Below are 12,106 nucleotides of genomic sequence, written 5' to 3'. Positions count from 1 at the left end.
CACCAAACAAGTAGAGAGAGCCACCATCAGGAGGTTCTGGCCATCACTAAGCTGGGACCATGGTACTTTGGGGAGCTGAGGCAGAGGGAACTTCTCTTGTCCATTTATGCTTTCTTCACCCATCATTATCTCACACGTTTCTGCTTTTCCTTAATTTGAGAACTCTTTTCTTATAACCCTCATATTTTCAGTTTCTCTCTTCCCCATCTCATTTTTACTGCGTATTTTTCATTAGCATTACATCATCAAGTTGCATTATACCCTCTTACCCTTCAAACTCAAACTGAAAATGACAAATCGTACCCTTCTGTTCTGGGACAGACAACTGACAAATAAGCCAACCCAAGACTCTTAAATAAATACAGCTCCGCACTCCTCTGCAGTTTCAGAGTCGGATCTGGTATTCCACATGCAGGTTGGTTTACACAGTACCGCACTGCTAAACCTGACAGCAACAAAGCAAGAAAGCAGCAAACATGACGTACCTGCATTTAGCCACGACTACCTCTCCGGCTGGGTATTTACGAGCACCATCACCTGCTTGCCATTTTTCACCAAAGAGCTGTTTTCTTCAGCAACTGAGGAAGCCTAAATTCTGCTTCACTTGTAAAGCACTTGGGAAGTAAAAACTAATAATACCATCGACTCTGACTGTCCTCTCACCCAACTCATAAGAATTTACAATTGGTTTTAAAATAAATTTCTTCCTGAAGTGATGGAGGAAAAACTAAAAGCCGAGTAACTGTGCCGCATTTTGCTCCAGTGAGCCAAGATGTTCCTCCTTTAACGCACTACGCTCGTCTCACCGAGTTGCACAAAACCGACATGAAGGGCCTCAGCAGACTCTGCCCAGCAGCCCCCGTTTATTGTCCACAGGTTCCAGGCAACGGTGCACACCTGCATCTCAACATCAAGAGAAGTTGGGATTCAGCTGGGCACTCACCCTCCCCAGGGAATCAGGCATGCTAGGAGCAAAAACGGACTCAATACAGACTGAGGGGAAAAATGACAAGTTTATGGGAAGTGCATAGAAGAACCAGCAAGAGAGTGAAATCTCCAGTGCCCCGTGGCACTGCCTAAATCACCACATTCCTCCAGTCTTAATATTTTGATTAATATTTTGTCTTAAATGCTGGTTGTCTAGACTGTGCCTTTGGAGGTTAAACTCTATTGTGTTTTTTTTTAAAAAAAAAACAACACTGCTATGCTTTGCTTTAGATCTGCCTTAATATTAACCAGCATTGACCTCACATGGATGTGATGGAAATGCAGGAACTGATGTAACCTGTTTTGTTTCCTTTCTTTTAACAGAAATATTAAATACCTGGTGATTTTATGGTGCTTCCTTTTCCTTAAAAAAATTATTGTTTCTATCTCATTCCTAAAGCAATAATGCTATTAAAAGGGCTGAAGTTACTAACTAATATCCAGCATTTTTAAAATTTTATATACATAAATTATTTATTTTTCCATTATTTTTATGAATCAGACATGCCAGGCTACTTTGATATTACTGTATCTCATATTATAAAGGAGGAACATTTTGGTAGGAAGCATTCAGCAGATTAATAGAGAACCCTTCATTGTCCTTCTGGAAAATAAAGATGTCTTTTCATACTTTTCATTATCTCAAAAGCTACAGGTCTGTTCAAAAATCTGCAAGATGTGTGGGCACCACCTGCTTTTTCAGCTTTCTTCCTGAACTCTAACAACAGGGCTGCAGCGGCTCAATTATTTCGGGGCATCGTTTTGGTTACAAAGCCTCCGGAATTCCCAGGGGGTAAATCCCGGTAATAATTGTCTTCTACCTGTGTCTGTAACAAGCCAGAGAAGCTGAGAAGATCACGTTTATGTCCCCAGTTGCCGACCGGTTGGTCTTTGCTGCATGCCTGGCAATTGCATGTAGTCAAGCATATAAAAGAGGCTTAGTACACCCCACCGTGCGGGCCAGCTACTACCCAGCCTTCAGATTGCTTCAGCCTCAACCAGAAGGCGTGCTAGAATTCTGTACTCAGGAATACAGCTGCCCTTTACCAAATTCTGCCATTTCTAAAACTGTTGCAACAAAACCATTTTCTCACAGTATTCTAGTTTTATTTTGCAAGTCCCATTTAGCTAGAGGTTGCTCCCTGTTCTGCTTTAAAAGACCCATTCTAAATAAGTGTAATATGAACCCAGTATTTTAAATTATTTTCCTTAAGGTAACAATTACATTTCAGAATCTTTACTACTTTATAAATGAGCTTTCAGTTTTGATGGCTTTTCTACACTTCTGTAGAAGACACCTAATTGTCTAAGTCATTAAATATACATTTTCTATGTTATTCCCTTTTCCTAGAAAATGTTTTGATCACAATTACTCATCATCTTTCTTTCTTTGGTTATGATTAATTTGTGGACCGTTTTACTGAATTAATCTAATTATATCTGTGACCCCATAAATGCTTGGACTGCCTCCCCAGACAGTCTGTTCTTACCATGTGAACAGCCATAATTCGCAATTGCTCAATGCAACAAACCAATCTCTGAATTAGCACCTTCCCTAACAGCTTCTTAAAAGTGCTAACATCTTGAAATTGCAGAATAGCCAGATAAACGGGATGTACTAATAGGCCTTTTCCGGAATTGTTATCCATTGACTTGACCTTAGGAGGAAAACCAAAGTATTTTTAATGTAAAGTGAATTTTAATTTGCTATGAAATGTGACAAATGAGGACACCACTGTAGTTGTATTTTCAGTTCTTGAAAAGATAACAGTGCAAGGAATCAATTAAAAGACCAATTAAAATGAAGCTGAATACAACACAGCCAAAGGGAGAAATTACTATGGAAAACCATTAAAAGGGCTGTACCGTGTTAAAGAGATATTGCACGCCTTTAAATGTACCAGAGAACGGTTCTGTTCCATAACACAATTAATTCATACAGCTTAATTTAAACGTGTTTAAGTGAAGCATGCCTTTGCACTACAAATATCTAAAATTCCTTTAATTCACAAGTCCTAAACTGGAATGAGTAACAGAAAATAGGATTTCAGTCAAGCTTTTACACCACCAAAAAGGGATGCACAATCTTCCCCCTGCCCTCTTGTCCTGCAGTTTTCCTTTAGCAAATCTGAGGAAACACACCCCTTGGCAAGAGAAACCGAGCGGTGTTACGTGTAATTGCTTCCCGTTGTGTCAGGGAGGTGTCAGGGGTATCCCACATCACGGCTCAAGGCAACACGAGATATCTCGGCTTCAACAGCTACAGCATTTCCAGACATTTTCTCTCTCTGCTTACTGGCCATCAATGGTCATGACTGTGCCTTACGTCTAACACTCACAGTTTCAATACTGGAAGCATCTGCATTTTCCATGAGTGCTCAGACCAAAGAGCAGCAAAGGCTGAAGCATCCACCACATCAACTAAGAAGAGATTCTGAGACAGGTATTTATAATTGCAAAGTTTATATTTCATTTATAAGTATTAATAAGGTGATCAGGTTTTTTTGTTTCTAAAGAAGCAAGAACCAGCTGTGGGTCACAGGACGGAAGACACAACCTGGGTTGCTTTTTGTGCCGCAGTGCCCACGCATATTTCCTCCCGAGGAAAGGGAAGTGTTCATAGGACCACAGCTTAAGCCAAGGAGATCAGGACAACCAGAATAAAAGCAACATTTTTTTTTTTTAATTAGAACCCTATATACTACAGATTTCCAGTCAGATAAGGATAAGCATTCACCTTATGTTAAATTCCTGCAGAATACACCCATAATTTTGCTGCATGCCAATGCCATCATTATACCACAGTAGTAGTGCTTCTATTCTTTCATTCTATGGCACATGAGGGATATGCATAAGGCACAATAAATTGCACACCTACTTTCTAAGGCATGGTGATAAAGCCCTTATCGCAGCTTTGTCACACCCCAAACATTTCCAGAACCATCTCATGAAAGTACGAGGATTGATTTAGCAGCATCTGTACAGCACTCGGCGAAGTCCTCAGCATTGTTGAGGACCATGTTGTCAGTGTCTCCATATGCCCCTTCCCCAGGTACATTCTGCTATTTCTCAGCACATCTTCTTATAAAAGTTAGTTTTACTGGAGGTACTGTTCTAAATATGCAAAAAAACCCCTTTAAATCAATTTTTTGTATGAACATGTTTTCTAATCTGCCATCACAATCACTTGGCAGCTTAAGGACATGATGGCCTTACCACCAGCTTTTAGTTTTTTAAATGTGTCAATTACAAACATTAAAAAGGAAAGAAGAAAAGATTGAGAGCACTGAAAATATTTAGAAAATTGTGTACATACTTGGCAGCCCTTACTGATCTTTTGAGTGGCATGTTTTCCATTAATGAGGAAAATGAAACCCAAAATTACTGACCTAACAAGCAATGAGAGAATGCAGATACAAAAAAAAAAAAAAAGCACATCCAAATTGCTTAACATTAAAATGTCAATTTCTCTAACATTTTTCTTCAGAGTAATGGTTCATCCTTCATCTTAGTCAGAAAGTTAATTTTTTCTCTCTGTTTTTAATATGGAAACTATCCTACCTATTAGCGTACACATCTAATTAATTTAAGGAAATACATGATGCTGATTCTGAGTTGTCTAAGTAGGAGTAGCTTAAAAATACTGAGAACAAATATGTACCGATGTCAAATTACAGTGAAATTCAATTTACTTATTTTCTAGTGTTCTGCCTTCAGGAAATACTAACACTAATTTTGAAATTAAATCCTGTCTAAACCAAAGGGTTTCTATCCCACAAAACTTGTTTTCACTATAGAACTCTCATAAATGTACTTTGCAAGATGAGTGTCTGATGGTGTTCTTCGCAATGCATCTTGACAAGGTGACAGCTTGCATTTGTTAAAAGAATACTGGACATTTCAGCTGGCTGTTCTTTCCAGCTGTAAGTATAAACAGAGTTATACCGTCATAGTAATGTGATCAGTTACAGGAGGATCTTTTGGGAATCAGAAAGGTAAATGCCACGACAGCTGACAGGGAGCAGAAGAAATATGAAATGAAAGCAGATTGTCACATTTGTTTCATAACAGCCTTCTGTTAGCAGCATTAACACTTCTGTTAGACAGCACTACAATTGCTTTACAACAGGCACAGAACCACCACCATGGCGCTGTCACGTAGAAAGCATCTACTCAGATGATTACTACCTTTCAAGGGGAGTTGGTCTATTCCTTTTCAGGAACGCATTTCTGGAGCATATAATCATTTACATACAGTAAAGAAATAGGTATCTTAGGTCACAAAAGTAATCCAAATCCTGGGAATGCCAATTAAGCCACAAAAAGATGCAATGAGCACACCAAGGCAAAAAAGAGCAATCAGATAGCGTGGCTAAGGCACAGGGACACCTGAGTTTCATCAGTCCCTAGTGGTAAAACCACCAACGCAACAGATAAGTTTGTCTACTGGTTCTAGGTCCAAGTTGGTCAAAACAATGCCAGCACAGATGTTTCTACACTCAAATCATGGTTAATCTGCAAGCCGGATAATTGGTTCATCAAGAGCTGCTCATATATGCAAAATGTTAACTATAAACCAGCCTTGTACAGCAAGTTCCTTTCACAGCTCTTGTTTCTGTAGCTTACATTGCCCCCATTGACAAATTAAGTAGTAAACAGTAAGAGTAAAACTTAATGTGACTTATTTTCAAACAGCTTTCCCCGGCAGAAGCACACCGAGCAGTAACATTCAGATTAGCATCTCAGAAGCTTATTTTAAACACTCTTTTATAACTCTGTTGGATTTCTATGGCAAGGAATTCATAGCCTGAATAAAAATGATGTGGGTGAAATGTGCATATTAGCCTTGCAAGCATCTTAATTACCTTTATTTTTTAAAAAATCAAATAGCTGCAGAGAAGAGGCTACTGCAATTGCAGACCGCTCAAGGATTCCTTATGAAATCCTTATATTTATGATAAAAAAGTAATTAATTATTCATCAGTTCCACGAAGCATATACAAGCAACATTTTTATACACTATAAATTATGTACTTTGGAGATTTACATGAGCACTCAGTACTGGAAAGTCTCTAACTATCCTGTATTTGCATACTATTTAGATGTTAAGGGTCATCCAGACAGGTGAAAATTTGGATAAAGACAAAAAGAAAGACTTCCATCTGGTTATCTGGTTATTAAACATAACAGTCTGTGACGCTCCAAAGGGAATACGAAATCATTCACAGAAGGAAAATTTAAACAATAAATAGGCTTCTTAAACTGAAAAAGACTAACAGTTAAGAAAATTATATTACTTTTTTTTTGCCTGAAATAATCCAGGATTATTTTGGCTTGCTTTTATAATCACTTCCAAGTACTGCAAAGTATGTTATATTAACCTCTTGATACAGGGCAAGCCTGAGCAAATAGAAAGCAAACTTGCTTCATTAGAGTCAAGAATAATGAAGGCTGAGCCAGGAACAGGCAAATTCCAAGACGATGGGTCTATCTTTATATTCTTATATTTAAATTATGATGAATTTTGCACCTGTCCAAGCATAAAGAACCAGTGAAGAAAAGAAATTCAGTGTCTATGTTCTATCCCAAGCTCATTCCATTCTGCCACATCTAATTAAACATGGAACAGTTTTCCAGATGTGCATGGAACGCTATAAACCATCATTTTCTAAAACACTGAGGAAGATAAATAATCATTTTACCTGTCACTTGAATTGGCTTAAAGCAGGGCACGTAGATGAGCATCAAGGATAATAATCTTTTCAAATAGCTAGGAAATATAGTGAGTTTCGGGTTTTAACATATTACTATTCAATAGCAACAATGTAGTTTATTAAAACCTTAGGGTAACATTGTGGAGCACTTAGAAATAGCGCAGTAGTTACATCTAATCTATGAGGCCACTTTAATATAGATTGTAGTTAGGTGCCTGAAATGTTGTATTATTTGGATAGAACCAAAAATCAACAGCCTGTTATATAAACCAGTGGTATGACTGGATCATTTCCTAGTCAGTGGATATACTCCTCTCATATAATCATTCTATTAGGATGGACCACATGATAGAAGTGCTTTGTTGTCAGCACTGAGCAGCTGCCTAATTAATTTGACTTTAATTTCTTATGAGGAACTGTCTGCACGTGCCTGTGTATCAGCAGGCATGCAGTACGCAGTTGGCTGCCAGGGAACAGAGCCAATAACGCAACTGAGCAAACACAGATGGTCAGTCATCGGCCTTTCCCTGGCACCAAGAACTCCAGAACTGGATGCGCTTAGTCTAGCACAAGCATGATACCACAGGATGGAAGAGCATCCTCACTGGATGCCACTGTTTGAGCCAGATGTCACCTGTTCTGCTACCTTCCTGCGGGTCTGCACAAGCGGCACGGCGTGCCTCAAAGCTGAGAATTACACTTGCTTCACTATTACTGCAATTGAATTATCTCCATAGAAATATAGCAACAGTTCATGAACCTTTACTTCATCCATTTTCCTCACATCATGTTTTCTTCTCTAGTAGTTTTCGCAAGGTTTAAAATAAGTTCAAGACTTTTTATCTTATTTTTCCACTCCTTAAACTGCAGAAAACAAAATAACTGTGATGCCTTCATAGGATACAGTGTTCACTCACTAGGAGCTCCCTAAGGAGTTCGATGCTCCTGAACATTGCCAAGATTCACTGTCTACTTTATCACAGTAACTTTTCCTAAACACTCAAAACACAAATTGTCCAACTTTTATTAGAAGGCATACTTTACTGTAACACAGTGAAGTCAGTTCTCAGCAGCTTTTCCCAGTCATACAAATTACTTGCAAATTGCTGCCTTTAAAAAACGTTCATCCCTATTGACATAATTATCACATGCTAAAGTAAATAATCTCTTGTACTTTGCTGAATTCTACCTTCTGCCACAATGTGTTACAGAAGATGAAGCTGCAGGAATCACAAGACTTTAGCATAGTAATTGTTGAGTGAGAAGGGAGTGTGACAGATCTGTGTTAATGCCCAATACCTGATTTTAAAACAATTCATAGCATTATTCTAACATATCTCAAAAGCTGAGCAGGAAAGAGAAAAGATGCTAGTGCTAGTCAGGTACTTCTTTTGTTCATGAATATGTTCACGAACATAGCAGGATATTTTCCCTTCAAAGACACAGAGTACAGAAACAGTTGAAAGATGTATCCTTGAAATTGAAGCACAGCAAGCTACAAAAATGCTAATATTTCCCAAAGATTAAAAGCAAGCATATTCTCTAAATCTCAGTAAATATGGATTATTTTTTTTTTTTTTAAAGAGGTATATAAATGGCACTTCAGGATTTTTTTCAGCAGTAATTTACTAGAGGGAGAAAAACAGGAAAAAAAAAGGAATAGACTTCAAAAACGCTTGCTATGCTGAGGCCAACTGACTTCTACAAATCTTTTTTCTTCTCAGGTATGTTTGCTTGCAGGTAACCTAGTAAGTAGACAGCTGATGAATTTTTCATCATTACCTATTCTGTTCCTGATATTACCCTACTGTAAACTTGGCCTTTCCTGTCCATATACTGAATCTATGTATTCTCTTTTGTCCTTTGCTCAGGTTTTCAGCTCTTTAAGGCTAAAGACTATAGTCTGGTTATGAACAGGTATGGCAGCTGACACCAGAAGAAATTAATTTTTGGGTTGGATCCTGAAACTCACTTGTAGCATACAAAACAAAGTTTAAAATAAATCATGAAAGCCTTAAAAATGAATCTATATCTACCTAAAACAAAAAAAAAAAACCAAACACCCAAACCCCACCCTGCTTCATAAAAATTCTGGGTTTCGACTCTTTTCATTTATAAAGCTATTCTTAGAAAAGCTTGTGATCTGTGTATTTTCTAGACATTGTCTAGTATCACCAAAAAATACTTAAGGTTCTTAAGCATTTAACAGGAAATACCGAAGTTCCGTCACAGCAGTTAGTCCAGAAGCAGAGCTCATTGAAGGTTTCATGACAAAATCACACATCTCAACAGATGAAAGAAATTATTTGCTTTCATATTCTTTATTTCTCATGCTATTTTTTTAATCTAATACTTTCTTTCTTTGATTTCAGGACTTTCCATGCTCTAATTCTCCCTGGATGGTTCTATTCTTTTCAATGCATTCAACTCATGAAGTTTCCTTCTATCCTACTAGCACTACAAAAAGAGCAATTGATCAAAACCTTCTGAATTATTTCAAATCTCAGATTGCATGATCCAGCACTATTTAGCCATCTTTCAGTGTTCCAAGGGTAATTATTGAAAATATATCCAAGAGAGAGGTATTCAATCTATATACCTGCAATTTCTACTAAATAACAGAGGAACTACATCTTGCATGCAAACTTGGAGCATTTACACAATTCATTGAAAGCAAAAGACATTCAGTTTGCTGCAATTGTGGATTTTTGAGCTTTACTCTCTTCCATTTCAGAAATTTCAAAACTTTTTTTCAGGAGAATTCTAAGTCAGATCTTTCTATCCTCACCAAAATGTATAGGTCAAACCTTTGCAACTGCAGATCAGCCCATGGCTCTGTTATTACTAAAGCTGTTCATATCAAAAATTGCCTCAACTCTTGACCTCCATTGGCACGGCAGAATGATGCTGTTTGGCTGTCATGCATCTTCAACAACTGCTGAGAACAGTCATCTTCACCACCTAACAGAGACACATCCTTTTGCCTAAATAAATATCCAAAGACAATTGTGAAGAAAACCAAATAGAAGAAATTGCATAGGTACAGTTAAAATGCTATGCAGATGACAGCAAAAACCCTAATTCAGAAAACACATGAAAAGGATCTTAAAAAAAACCCCAAAAGATAAATGAGGCAGCTGCAAAAAAGGCTCACCTATAAATGGATATTTGTGCTTAAACATCTTGCGAATCTTGAGTAAGTGACTGTATGATATAATTTGGAATTCTGTTTGCAACCAAGCCTCTATGGTTTAGCATGGCTTTAGAAAAGCTGCAGAAAACTGAAAAAGAAGCAAATAAATACACAAATTAAAGTGGCTATGACTAAAGAAAAGAGATAGAAGGAGCTACATCTCTGAGCATAAATGTTAGACGGATTTAATCAAAGAACATATCCACGCATGCTCTCTGTGACAGATGTCTTATCCTTTGACAGAGACTGCTCTGGACACCACAGTTATGTTTGGTTTGGTTAATGAATAAAAATATTAGTATGCACTCTACTTTAGAAAATAAAATTCTTTGGAAAATATTACATACTATGAATACTTTACAGGTGACTAAGTAAAAGGAATTATTCAGTGCCTCTGAAGATGGTAGGAATGTTATCAAAGGAGTTACAGAAAGAAATGTTTATGCAATGCACCAGCAAAATGCTATTATCCACTAGTAAGTGACCTGTAAAAGTAGGAAGACACAAATGAAAATATCCAACAACTTAAACAGCACATAGTGGCCCAGATGAAAGAATAGTCCTGAAGTAATGCAAGGGCCAAAGACATTACAGTGTCCTTTTCTTGTCTTCTATTTTCTGTGATTGTCTCAGTCAAAACCTCAGACTTAAGCTTCAAAGTTTTAGGGAAAGACATAAGAACAGAGTATTGGAAGAAGGTATAACAAATGTCAGGTAACCCAGTGCTAAGCAGAACAAAATATAAACAAGTAACAACTTCCACAAATGAGTCACATGTCAACTGCTCTGCCACCTTACTTTGTTTTTCCATTGCCATTCCTTCCTTTGTTTCTTTGCTGAAAGCAACATGCATGCACTGGGATCATGAGTTTATAGAGCTCTTCTCAATTCTTTTGCCATTCAGAGGTAAACCACAACAACTCTCTCTCAGCTATCTTCAATAGAGGGCAAGAGTTCCTCCTGAAAATTACAGTTTTACTGACACAATCAGTAAATTTAGCTAACAGCTGAAAAAAACATTAGCATACACAAATATGTGTGTTAAGTATAACCTTATCCTAAAGATCACATGCATAAGCACTATAATTTAATTTCTTGGATTTAGCAGTGGCATTTTATTACCTGATCTTGTATGTTGTGCTAGTATATAGGACACATATGTTAAAGTTAATTTCTTTTGATACAGCTATTAAAGCAGCAAGTTGTCTTTATTGGTCGGCTGTGTTCATATGATCACATTGCTTATTTTACTGACTTTTACAGCACAAAAATTTGAAGAAATTGCATTTGTCATGGTAATCTCAGTAATTTTTTAATAAAATCTAAGAATCCACTTCAACTTTGCCTAAATCTAAACCAAATTAAACAGTATTAACTTGTTTAATGTTGATAACACAGTCTGTGTCATATAGTATGTCGCCTGTCTGAATAATATTACCCTCTTAAAAGTGCACATCAGTGAGAGAAACAGTATGAGTCACAAGATACGCATACTTCAAAAATAAGCCCACCTCCTATGACACGTACTCTTATTTTCAAATTCAAAACTAGTTTCTTTTCTGGAATTCAGATGTGTTAAGAAAAAGGCTCTCAGTGGCAAGTTTTGTGCGCTAAATGAAGCAGAAACGCCAAGCTGCAGAGACTCACAGAAAGTCTACAGCCATTGCAGAGGGGACAGCACGCACCAGGAACCAGGCTCTGAAGGTCTGCCCAAGCTAGTTTCCATCTTTTTCCAGCAGTGAACACTAATCTTGCAAATTCTCATGAACTAGTTCTTAGCTGTAGAAATTTGTTTCTGGAAAGCTATAATTAATATAATAAATGAAGATTTTGCAGACTTAAAAAGAAACTTTTTAGATCACCATATAACCCGTAGATCTCATCCTGAAAGACTCTAGTGTTTAAGTATGGCTTCACGTGTATTTTTTAAACAGCGTACTGGATTCAACAGCAAGCATACCCCAGAAGCTTTGTGACATGACAGCTGAGGTTAAAGAAACGTGACACTTTTATTCTGGTATTTGCCTACAAAGTCCATTTGATTTTGTTTTGTAGACAAAGGGATCTTGAAAGATCAGTCAGAATCATTCACTACATATTTCTCAGCAAAACGTGCAAAACCACAATCGTGTGTGTGACTGTATCAAACAACTATTCTCATGTTGTACACCCAAAAAGGAATATCATTGCAATCCCCCATTTCTAAATCTTC

The sequence above is a fragment of the Falco biarmicus genome, chromosome 6 (genome assembly GCF_023638135.1).
Source record: "Falco biarmicus isolate bFalBia1 chromosome 6, bFalBia1.pri, whole genome shotgun sequence".
Classification (NCBI taxonomy): domain Eukaryota; kingdom Metazoa; phylum Chordata; class Aves; order Falconiformes; family Falconidae; genus Falco; species Falco biarmicus.
This window is presented reverse-complemented; position numbering follows the sequence as displayed.